Below are 12892 nucleotides of genomic sequence, written 5' to 3' on the forward strand. Positions count from 1 at the left end.
TTTGGAAGGAGAGAGGTCTCCTGAACTCAAAGGGCACCTCTAACCAACTCCACATACATCACCCAGCTACTACAAGCCTCCCAGCTTCCTAAAAAATTCGGAGTTGTCCATTGCAGATCACACCAAAATGACTCATCCCCCATCACACAGGGGGATTCAAAGGCAGATCAGGCAGCCAGGTCAGCCGTTCTTTCAGACCCCACGGGATCTCTCATTGCCAGTACCCTCCATCATTACCCAATAATGGAGACTCACCTAAACACGCCCTCTTTACTTACCTCCACTCCATTTTCCACACCAGTCCGCAGACTCTCAAAGCCTTTCTCCACTCTTTCTTTACTCTGACTCCTCAAGATAAAGAAGTGATACTGCAAATCACAGCCTCATGCCAGATATGCAAAAGAGTGAATTCCAATAAAAAACCCGGAACCTTCCCTTCTCAACAGGCTAGGAGCCATATTCCCGGGGCAGATCGGCAAATCGACTTTACCAACATGCCCAGAGTAAAAAACTTCAAATACATACTAGTTTTAATAGACATATTCTCTACTGGGTAGAGGCCTTCCCCACTTCAAATAAGCAGGCTACCACAGTTGCTAACATCCTCCTAACTGAAGTAATCCCTCGGTTTGGGATGCCCGCTTCAATCCAATCTGACAACGGGCCTGAGTTTGTCTCAAGTAACCCAGAATGTGGCAAAGACATTGTCCATCCCATGGCACTTTCATTGTCCCTATCACCCCTAAGCCTCAGGTAAGGTTGAGCGAGCTAACCACACAATGAAAGACATCATAACGAAACTATCTTTAGAGACTCATTTAGATTGGGTTAAACTCCTCTCTCTTGCCCTACTACACATGAGGGCTTTACCAAAAAAGCCATCCCTTGACTTCCCCTTTGAGATAATGTATGGTCATCCCCTTCTCCCCCCCCCCCCATCAATCTCACAAGAGCCTTGGCCCCTCCGCAACCAATATGCTCTTCTCCTCTTCTTCCTTATACGCTCTGAGCTATGGAAGCAACAAGATTTGTTGCTTCCGGATCCAAAGAACTCAGTTGCTTCCTTTCCACTCAAACCAGGAGAATGGGTCTACTTTTCTTCCCCAGGGGAAAGATCCCCCGAACCCCAAAATGGGAAGGGCCATTACAGGTAGTCCTGTGTACACCCAATCCTGCAAAACTCCAACAGGAAGGAAAGAAACTAACCCCCTGGATTCATATTTCTAGGTTAAAACCAGCGACAAGCCCTCCAGAGGACAATCCCACCACAGCTCCCAACCTTGCAGGACCCCCACAATCACCCAGATTTACCTGTGAGATACCCCCAGATAACCCTCTCAAGCTCAGTTTTTCACAATCACGCACCACCCTTCATCCCATTCCGGAGAAGAACATACATAAGAATGGACCTCCTGATAGGATCTAGGAACCCACAGCAACACAGTACACCCACACCCTTTTTAGAAATCAGCAATTGGCACAACAATCCTATTGGGACCTCTTCACAAACCCCATCAGCCGCTGGATTCTCCCGATACTGGGACCTCTAGTTGATCTTTTTATTCTGTGCCTTCCTTCCTTGCATTTTAAAAATTCCTTCAAGGACAAATTAACAAAATCTCTAACCAAACTTTCTTTTTTTAAATTTATTTTTCAGTTTTCGGCAGACACACCATCTTTATTTTTTATTTTATATGGTGCTGAGGATCGAACCCAGTGCCCCGCACATGCCAGGCGAGTGCGTTACTGCTTGAGCCACACCCCCAGCCCTCTAACCAAACTTTCAATCAGCTCCTCCTCAGGGATTATCAGCTACTTGCCAACACATCCACTCACATCCACTCATCCCAAGAAACCTCCACCAAGTGCTGAAAGATGAAGATACCAAATGACAGCTCCACCAAAGGGCCATCTCTACCTCACCATGCCAAAAAAATAAGCCCTTGGTTTTCAGCTTTATATATTCTAATCTGCCTTCTCCTGGGCATAGGCTTTTTCTACCAGCCCTACAGACTGGACAACATGGCAGAAATTAATGCTGTTTCTTTTCATAGTTGCAGGGCACGTTCATGGACTTCTCCCCGGAGGGAATCCATGCCTTCAGTGCATGGATATGGGGCCTCCTGGCCCTTCTTCTCCAACCAACTGACCAACCTCCCTCCCTCTAAATGATGCCCCTACTCAGCAGGAAGTAGCCACATTGAGTACGACGCCCCCAAACCAAAACAAAGGGAGGTATGTTGGTAACGATAGAGCCTGGAGTGCTTCTCTTCCAGGAGCTCAGGAGTATTGGTAAAGATGGCGCCCAAAGCGCTTCTCTTTCGGGAGCTCAGGTCCATGACGCACTGAATGGCACGCGAACCATCACCTCCAATCCCTATGAATGGTGTGAACTTTGAATGTCGCACCTCCAATCCCTGAAGTGGCGTGAACTCTCAGCCAATGAAGAAGTATCAACCCACTGGCCTTGCTCCTCCTCATCCTGCGTTGAGCCCATAAATATCAACACCCTGTTTGTGCTTGCTCTCTTACTCTCTCCCTCTCCCCTCTCCCTCTCCCCTCTCCCTCTCCCCTCTCCCTCTCCCCTCTCTTACTCTCCCCTCTCTTCTCTCTCTCTTCCCCCTCTCCTCTCTCTCATCTCTCTCTCTCTCTCTCTCTCTCTCCCTCTGTCTCTCTCTCAACCTCCTCCTCTTCTGCGACTGGCCACTATGGTCCTGCTAATAAAATCTCGGACAGGTAAACGGTTGTTTTGGCTTGTTGAGTTTATGGAGCTTTTCCACCATTCCTTACAGTTTAGCACGTACACCCCTCATGGACTAAACTAATCAGTTCAAAGGAAACCCCCTCTTGTACTAACCAATCACCCCTACTAACTTGTTCCTGCCAGTGAATGTGCTAATCAATGTTAAGAGTTGTTGTTTGATTTTCCCGTGGTATGGAATGATTTGCTGTGTGATATTGTGACACATAGAATATCCCCCCCAAAACCTATAAAATCTCACTGAACAAAGGACCGGGACTCACTCCCTGGGAGTGAGCGTGACTGTAGTTGAAAATCATTTCTTTAAAGAGGTAATTAAGGTTAAATGAAGTCATAATGAGATAGGTGAACCCTTGGGGAGAGAGAAAGAAAGTACATGAAAACCCTGATTTATGTGCGTGACCCAGCCATGGTAGCCTCTTTAGTTAGATGAGCAAAACCTGTGCATGCTTGTACCAGATCAACTAGGAAGAAAAACCTCAATTACTTTAAACACCCCCAGATTCAATGTGCTCACAACTGATTTATGGTTAGACTGCTTAACCAAAAGGAAACATTCTGAGCACCAAGTATCAAATGATTGACATGGGATTTGATTTTCAAAGGAAGCTTCCCTGTGAACATGTCCGTTTCTGCCCAGGAAAACCATGTATAATCAGAGGGCTCAACCCTGGGTACATGTATCACTTGCCTTCTCTAAGAGATGAGAGATGCCTGCAGGCTGCCTTCAGGGTGTGTATACCTTTGCTGTCCTTTAATAATCTTTGCTTATACCTTGCTTCTGATGCATCCTGGGGTTAGTAACCCACAGGGCCAAGTTAAGAACCCATGGCTCTTGGAACTCTGCTGGCAGCTGGAAGTTTGCTGGGGCCCCAGCAAACTTCCAGCTGCCAGCAGAACTCCTTAGATTGCTGTCCAGTGACAATAAGGATAGGACACGAATCTGCCAGAGGATGGGTATCCTTATAAGAGACACCAGAAATCTTTCTCTTTCCACTCACACAAGGTCATGGGAAGGGTCATGGGAGTACACAGTGAGAAGGCAACTATCTGCAAGCCAGGCAGGGAGGCCTCATCAGAGCTGAGTGTGGTGGCACACGCCTGGAATCCCAGCTACTAGGGAGACCAAGGCAAGAGGATCACAAGTTCAAGGCTAGCCTCAGCAACTCAGGGAGACCCTGTCTCAAAATAAAATAAAAAGGGTTGGGGATTTATCTTGGTGGTAGAGTGCTTGCCTAGCATGCAAGAGTTCCTGAGTTTGATCCCCAGGATCCAGGAGAGAGAGAGAGAAATCTGAAATCTGAGAGGCATGCCTCACCTGAAACAAAATTACTGGCATTTTTTGGTGGGGGTGGGGGTTTGCTGGGGATGGAACCCAGAGCCTTGTGCAAGCTAGGCAACTGCTCTGTCACTGAGCTACACCCCTACTTGCTGGCATGTTAACCTTGGAATTCCAGCAAAATAAAGTATCACATATACATGTCTGTTTCTCTAAGTACTCTGTTATTCACACAACACTTATTGATTCAAATGCATGGGGGTGGTCTGGACTGGTCTTTGAAAAGGTGACATTTGAGCAGAAACTTGAAGGAGATGGGGTCAGCTATGCAGGTGGAGGTAAAAAGTTACATATTTGTTTGAATATTGGTCCTTCTCTTTACCCTTATCTCAAGGAGAAGGTCTTGAAGGCATTTCTGTGCTTTGGGAATGTCTTAATCACTGTGATTCAGAAAGTAATGGAAATAGTTTCAGAATTTCTACAGTTTCTTTCTTGCTTTCTTTTTTTCCACATCAGTATTTCTACAGTTTCTTAAAACCAGTAACCTAGGTGAGACTGGAAGATTTGTCTTTTTTTTTATTTATTTATTTTTTTTTAATTTTCGGCGGACACAACATCTTTGTTGGTATGTGGTGCTGAGGATCGAACCTGAGCCGCGCGCATGCCAGGCGAGCGCGCTACCGCTTGAGCCACATCCCCGGCCTGGAAGATTTGTCTTTAAATGTGAATTTGCAATAACAAACATAGTGTGTTTATATTGCAAGATACAGTAGACAAAGAGACATGGTAATGTTTAAGATGTTTTTGCCCCATGAAGCGACATGTTCCTGTGATCCCAGCTACTTGGGAGGCTGAGGCAGGAGGATAGCTTGAGACCAGGAATTTGAAGCAAATTTGGGCAACAATAGTGAGACCCCCCATCCCCCCCCCCCAAAAAAAAGTGGTAATCTTGATGGGGGCAAGTGTAACTTTTACATTTTTTTTGTGGGAATACAAAATAGCATAGTCACTTTGGAAAAGAATATAGCAATATCTTATGAAGTTAAACGGACACCTATTTTTTTGACCGAGAATTTTAACTCCTAAGAAATTAAAGGGAAATAAAAATATGTGTTCAAAGAATGCATGCAAATGTTCATAATTATTCATAACCCCAAGTTGGTCCATCAACTGGTAAATAAGTAAATTGTGTTATATTCATATTAAGGAAAATTGCTCAGCGATAAAAAGAAATATACATTCAACATAGATAAATCTAAGAAAAAAAAAGTATATACCAAGTGAAAGAACTCATACGCAAAAGACTACATACTGTGTGTGTGTGCATTTATATGAAATTCTAGAAAAGGAAAAATCATAGCAACATAAAGCAGATCCATCACTGCCTGGGCGTGTGGTGGGCAGAATGTTGGAAGGGCAGGGAAAGCAGTCAAAGGGCACAGGAAACCTTTTTGGAGTGATGGAAATGTTCTATACATTCTGGTGGTTGTTATACAACTACATATAATTACTAAAATTCAATAAACTGAACACTTAAGGTGATAAATTTTATTATATGTAAACTATACCTCAATAAATCTGGAAAAATTCATCACACTATACAATTTAAGATTTGCAGCTGGGGGCTGGGGTTGTGGCTCAGTGGTAGAGCACTTGCCTAGCATGTGTGAGGTACTGGGTTCAATCCTCAGCACCACATATAAATGAATAAATAAAATAAAGATATTTGCCCATCAAAAATTTAAAAAATATATATTTTAAAAAAAGAGATTCGCATCTGGACAGGATGGTGCACAACTATAATCCCAGAGGCTCAGGAAGGAGGATTGTGACTTTAAAGCCAGCTTTAGCAACTCAGCGAGACTCTGTCTCTAAATTAAAAAAAAAAAAAAAGGCTTGTGGAGATGTGGTTCAGTGGTAAAAATGCAAGCTAGGCACTGTGACACATGCTTGTAATCCCAGTGAATCAGGAGCCTGAGACAAGAGGATCCCAGTTTAAGGCCAGCCTGGGCACCTTAGTCTCAAAATAAATTAATATAAAAGGGCCAGGGGTGTAGTTCAGTGGTAGAGTATCCCTGGGTCCAATCTCTAGTACCTACACATACACACACACCAAAAATAAAAAAGAAAGAAAGAAAGAAAAGAAAAAGAAGAAGCAAGATTTGCAGAACTTTCCTCATGTAGAAAATAATTGGACTGGGATGTTGTGCCGCAGTCTAGCTGGGCACAAAATCACGAGCTACTCACAGCCTTGTAGATTCAAACAGCAATTCTTTATTCCCGAACTCACACCTGCACTCTACAAACACGTTCTGGGCAAAATCCACACTCTCCACCGGGCTCTGAATCCCAAATACTCTCTGAATCCCCCGAGAACTCAAGGAGTGGGCGCACCTGAGGCAGCAGGATACTCCCTAATCCCAGCAGGATACACCCTAAACCTGGATCCGCCCTGGTCCTTGAGCAAGATCACCTTACATGCAATGTCACTGCAAATGACCTGGGTCATGCCATGCGTCATACCTACTTGGCAATGGCTCTCAGCAATGTTGCTCAGTGGTAGAGCAGTTGTTTAGCCTGTGAAGTCCCTGTTTTCAATCCCTAGCACTGACTTGATTTGTTGGAGCAACAGTAGGGTGGATATTTGAATATTGCTCTCTAGACCCTTGGTCATTATACTCTGTTGAACTCTGAACAGGTTATTTCCCAAGCTTCTCTGATATGAATAGCCTAGTGTTAGAGTTTGGATCAGATACGTCTCCCAAAGGCCCATATATTGAAGATCTGGTCCCTGGAGTGGTGCTATTGGGAGATTGTGGAACTTTTAAGATGTGGGGCCAGGGTTGCTGGCAGTGTAGCTCAGCAGCAGAGCATTTGCCTGGCACCTGCAAGGCACTCGGCATTGGGTTTGATAAGTAGCACACACACAAAAAAATAGGTGGTCTCAGGTCACTAGGTGTGTTCCCTTGATGGTGGGATCCTTTCTCTTTCACTTTCTGGCCATGAAGTGAAGAGTTTTGCTCTGCTATGTACTACCTCCACAATGTACTATCTTGTCACAGGCCCCAAACCATACAGCCAATTGGTCATGACTGGGCACCTCTGAAACCATGAGCCAAAATAACCTTTTTCCTTTTATAAGTTGACTATCTCAGGAATTTGTTAGAGTAATGGACAGCTGTCCAATACACCTGGGTGCATTGTTGAGTCAGAGATTCGAGGGGATAGGCCTAGTAATGTATATAATTAATGTGTTGGTTTTTCCTTGCTCTGACCAAAATACCTGACAAGAACAACTTGGAGGAGGAGAAGTTTATTTTGGCTCACAGTTTCAAAGGTTTAGTCTATGGGGGGCTGCCTCCATTGCTTTGAGCCCAAGGTGAGGCAGAACATAGGCAGAAGGGTGGGGTGGAGGGGTCTGCTTTGACCAGGAAGCAGAGAAGAAAAAAGGGGGAGAGTACTGCAGGGAAGATGAACCTTTCTAGGGTATTCCCCCAGCAAGCCACTCCCTCCAATCATGCTCCATTTACCTACAGTTACCACCCAGTTAGTCCACAGAAACTAGGACGGACTGATAAGGTTACAATTCTCACAGTCCAATCATCTCACCTCCGAACATTCCTGCATTAACACAGGAGCTTTGGAGACATACCTCATAGCCAAAGCATAACATTCCACCCTTGGGGCCCCAAAGCTCATGTTCATCTCACAGTGCAAAATGTATTTAGTTCATCTTCAAGAGTTTGCATAGTCTTAACAGTTCCGGGTGCTGTTCAAAAGTCCAAGCTCAAAGTCTCATCTGAGACCCAAGGTAAACTCTTGCTTGTAGAACCATTGTAAAGATCAAAAGTAAATTACATGTATCTGATACACAATGCTGATAGGGTTCTTGTGGAGACAGGGATGGAGTTTGTGTTTCCCGATGTTTGAGAACGACAAGGCAAGCAAGCATAGCAAGACTGATTCAAGAAACTGATAGAGGAGACTGGGACTAGGACTCAGAGGTGGAGCACTCGCCTAGCACTTTGGAGGCGCTGGATTCGATCCTTGGCACCACATAAAAATAAATTAATGAAATAAAGGTATTGTGTCTGACTACAACTAAAAAAATAAAAAAAAAAAAGTGATAGAGAACAGACTCTTCCAGAGAGCAGGGGACCTCAGAGCCAAAATCCTGTGGGAGGGGTGCGACGTACCTTCTCCTGCTCCCTGGGTGCTGGGGATTGAAAGCAGGGTCTTAGTGCGTGCAAGGCAAGCACTCTATCAACTCAGCTATATCCCCAACACTGTGATTTGCCTTTTTATAGCCCTCAGAACCTCTCTGTCATTAATCATTCTTTCCTTCTTTCCCCTGCATATGTGCCTAGGAGCTCTAAAGTAGCCTAGGAGTCAGAAAGTCTCAGATGAGACTTTGAGCTTGGACTTTTGAACAGCACCCAGAACTGTTAAGACTAAGCAGACTCTTGGAGATGAACTAAATACATTTTGCACTGTGAGATGAACATGAGCTTTGGGGCCCCAAGGGTGGAATGTTATGCTTTGGCTATGAGGTATGTCTCCAAAGCTCCTGTGTTAATGCAGGAATGTTCAGAGGTGAAATGATTGGACTGTGGAGAGGTCCAAGGTGACCACCTCGGAAGTTTTTTGATTTTTTCTTGAAAAATAACCACAGGCAACCCTTCGTTCTTTCATTGATAAACATTCGTCACCCTCCTAACCCTTATTATTTTTACCCATGTTGACTTCCTGATTGAAAACAATTGTTAGCCAATTTTCTCATTATCAGACTTCATCATTCTTACCTACTCGGGCTGCTTTTCCCCCACCTCAATGGCACAGGGTAAACACTCCCACTCCAAAGGGAGGAATGGGGCATAGAAAGAAGGGATGGGATCAAAGTATGACTGAAAAACAGCAGGGCCAGTATTTCTTGTAAGAAACTGATGTGACTCCATTTTTGAAAATAAATAAATAACAGCAGCTTCTACCTCAAGGCCTGTCCAAGGAAAGGGGCATGACCCTTGTCCTTGGAAAAACCCACAGAGCACTCCTAAGTACATACCCACCCTGCTGAGTTGTTTGTCTGTAAATAACAGGAGAGATCTGCGGCGCCAGGTGTCCCTGACTCAGTTAGGCTAGGTGAGGACCCATAGCAACCCCCCTAGCAACCACCAATCAGCATGAGACAGGAAAAATATCTGGGATGCCAGATGACCCCCAAGTAGTTTATGGTGGTTGATAACATGTTGGGAAACATTGTAGTTTAGCATGTACACCCCTCATGGCCTAAACCAATCAGTTCAAAGGAATCCCCCCCTTGTACTAACCAATCACCCCTACCCAACTTGTTCCCGCCAGTGAATGTGCTAATCAATGTTAAGAGTTGTTGTTTGACTTTCCCTCGGTATGGAATGATTTGCTGTGTGGTGTTGTGACGGATAGGGTATCCCCAAAAACCTATAAAATCTCACTGGACAAAGGACCGAGACTCACTCCCGGGACTGCTGCATTGGAAACAGTTGTGAGTCCAGGCTCGAGCTTGCAATAAAGACTCTTGTGTGATTGCATCAGATTCGGCTCCTGGAGGTCTATCGGGGTCTCATGAACCTGGCATTACACTTGTAGCTACAACTCTGGGCATCTGGGGCAGATGGAGGGAGATATTGTCTCCACAGGGCTTGGGCTGCTCTGCCCCTTTGGCCTTGCTGGTTGCAGTCCACATGGGCTCTTCATGGGGCTCCCTCCACAGCCACCAGCTATCCTCAGCAGACGGGCCGTGCTTGTGGCACCTCTTATTCCTAGGGTCTCCATTCCAGCTTCAGCTTCACAGCTTTACGCATCTCCCTCTTGGATGCCAACCCTGCTACACTTTGCCTGGCCCCCCAGGTCTTCCTTTGAAATCTGGAAGGGAACGTCCATGACCCCCTGACTCTAGCATCCTGCTCATATGGATGATGCCAAGGTCTGCCGCCAGCTGGACCAGTAGTCAGGCCACCCTGGACCTGTCACAGGAAAGTGTGAGGTCAGGCAACAGGCGGTGACCAAAGGAGGCAGATTTAAAAAGGCCGCTGAACGAGAGGCTTTATTGAGATATCACTCCTGGGCGGAACTCGATCAGACCCGCAGAGTTGACAGGAGAAGGGTCTGAGGAGAAACCGTGTGGGAGCTTGACAGGACTGGACTTTTATAGGGTTTACAGCAGGAAGGGAAGGGCTTGGGACAGGAAAAGGTGTTTTTAGAGTCCCTTGTCCTGCTGGAGTTGGCCGGGGGAGCTGGCTGAACTCCAGGATTGTCCAGGAGATTCCGCTGATTGACAGGCGATTCTGGCGGCGCCTGATTGATGTTTCTATGGTGCGCGGGCTGCTTGGTGCTTTGTTCCTAACTCACCGCCAACGACCTGAATGAAAGCAGGGACCTGAAACTCCAAACCTCTGTTTTTGTGTTCTGACGAAAGAAAATTTAAAGTCAGACACCAAAAGTCATGCAAGAGAACTTTATTACAGGTGAAACTAAAGTAAAAGCAAAATGAGGCTTAAGCAGAGGCACTCTCAAGAGAGACAGAGAGAGTGGACTCCAGGAAGAAGACAAAGGAGACAATTTATTACTGCTTGATGTTTACCAGGAGAGCTGGGGAACATCTTCTGTATTCTTTGCCAACCTGGTGTTCAACTCCTTCATGTCAGGTGTCAGGCCATGGAGGGTTTTTTTTTTTTTTTTTTTGGGTGCTGGGGATTGATTGCATGTGAGGCAAGCACACCACCATCCAGCTAGGTCCCCAGCCTTAGGCCATGGAGTTTTTGACCTTAGTTGGTCCTCTATGGCCATCCTATTTAGGGTGGCTTCATGTACAAGTCAATCCCGTGTTAATGGGGGCTCTGGGGTCAATAGCTGGTCAGAAGTTACCTTAGTGCACCTGCGCTACTAAAAGACTCTTCCTTCCCAGACAACTGGAGGCACTTAGAGCGATAATCCTAACTTCACATCAACATCAGTGCACCCTGTCAAGGGTTAGTCCCATTAATGCTTTTCTCTTGAAATGTTTTACAAATAGCTCCCTTGCTTTTGTTTGCTTTCTACAGATGAACTGCCACCATTTGATTTCTCAAGATAGTTTAAAGAAGGACCCTGAAGTAATTTAAAGGACACTTACTGTGCATTCCATGCTCTTTGTTAGCTACCACCTGACAGACTCAGGCTGAGAAGGCCTCCAGTGCCTGAGCAGGGGGAACACCTTCCTTGGCCCCCTGCAAGCAGGGGGCCTCCTCTTCTCAAAGAGTCTCCCCTTCCACACCCTTGAGACTGCAATGAATGTGCTCCTGCCAATTTCTGAGATGCCCTCAAGACATCTTTCCCATTGTCACTGTGTGAATTACTAACTTCTCTTCAGTTGTGCTAAGGTATCTAACTACACCTTCCTTGGCCCCAAATTTACATGCACTTTTCCGGTCCCAAACTGTGATGTTTAAAAATCCTTCAGCTCTGCTTCCTCCTCCCAATTCTCACAGTAAACCTGGGCAAAAGCTTCCAGGAAACTCCCTTTTTTGCAAAGAAAATATGTAGGGTCAGCACAGCGGGCCCACTGCTTGATTCAAACTAGCATGAATTGATTAGTTTATAGCTCTTTCTTACAATCCAATAATTTCACCTTCAACATTCCTGAATTAACACAGGATCTTTTGGGGGCTTTATTAGATATGGAAAATGACAAACCCCAAAATAGTGTGGGCTGGAAAATCGGAGTGAAAAAGAAAGCCATACATGGATAGCATTGATCCTTTCCCAATACGTTCTTTCCCAGTGAAAAAAGAAGCCCTGGAGAGAAGGTGTCCATCAAACCTAGAATGAGTCTCTGGGAAAAGACTTAAGCATTGATCTCTCCCCAAATAAATTCTTTCCAGATGCTGGCTGCTGAGCCCCGACCCTTCACCTTGCCCAGGAAAAAAAAAAAAAAAAAAGCCCTAAATTCCTGAGTGCCCAAACTGACACATTCATCAATTAAGTCACCTCTCAGTGTAACCTATATAAGCCTAGTCCCCTCCTTTGTCCAGTGGCTCATTTTCTACCATTCCTGCATGAAACTTTGTTTCTGAATAAACGGCTAATCCGTGAAGTTTGGGTGAGGCCAGGTCCTTTTGTGCTAACAGGGTGCCTCAGACCTCAGATTGAACCTGTAACAATTAATAAGCCCTCACCAGAGGGAAATTTGAGGGGAGTGCTGCCTAAATATAGGATCTGAAACCTAAAGGGCATTTTCTCCTCTAATGTGTGAAGAGATTGCCACTGTTGTCAAATAACCGCACATGTGCATTGATTACTCCATGTGGAAAGTAGTACTACTGATTCTAGAAAGCCTTACAAAGCTTTTCCCCATGTTCCCTGAATTGGGTGACCTTCTGTGGTAATGGTTGTTAGGGGACAGACAGATGAGGATAATGGGAAAAACGAAGTTAAGAAAATAATTCTCTAAAATGGGCCCGCTGTGCTGACCCTACATGTTTTCTTTGACAAAAAGCAATTTGCCTGTAGCCCTACCAGGCCTAAGTGGACAGGATATGTCACATTCCTCAGCACACTGAGACAGGGACAAAGGACAGGTAGCTGAAGAAAAAGGAAATGGGTTGCTGACACCTCAATCTTGTACTCCAGCACCCTCCCTTCCAACCCCCCCCCCCCAACCAGCTAGGGCTGCTCTTTGGGGTATAAAAAGGATGTGGGGAGGGCAAAGGAAATCTGAGATCTATAAAAGGGGTATACCCCCTCCCACAGGCAAGCAGTTCTGAGCCCTGACTTCTCTGTGGAGAAATCTGCTCACTTTGTTCTGTCTCTTTCTTAAATAAAACAATTTCTATGCT

The sequence above is a fragment of the Marmota monax genome, unplaced genomic scaffold (assembly GCF_021218885.2).
Source record: "Marmota monax isolate L192 unplaced genomic scaffold, Marmota_monax_Labrador192_F-V1.1 WCK01_AAM20220418_F8-fsc00014, whole genome shotgun sequence".
NCBI classification, from domain to species: Eukaryota; Metazoa; Chordata; class Mammalia; order Rodentia; family Sciuridae; genus Marmota; species Marmota monax.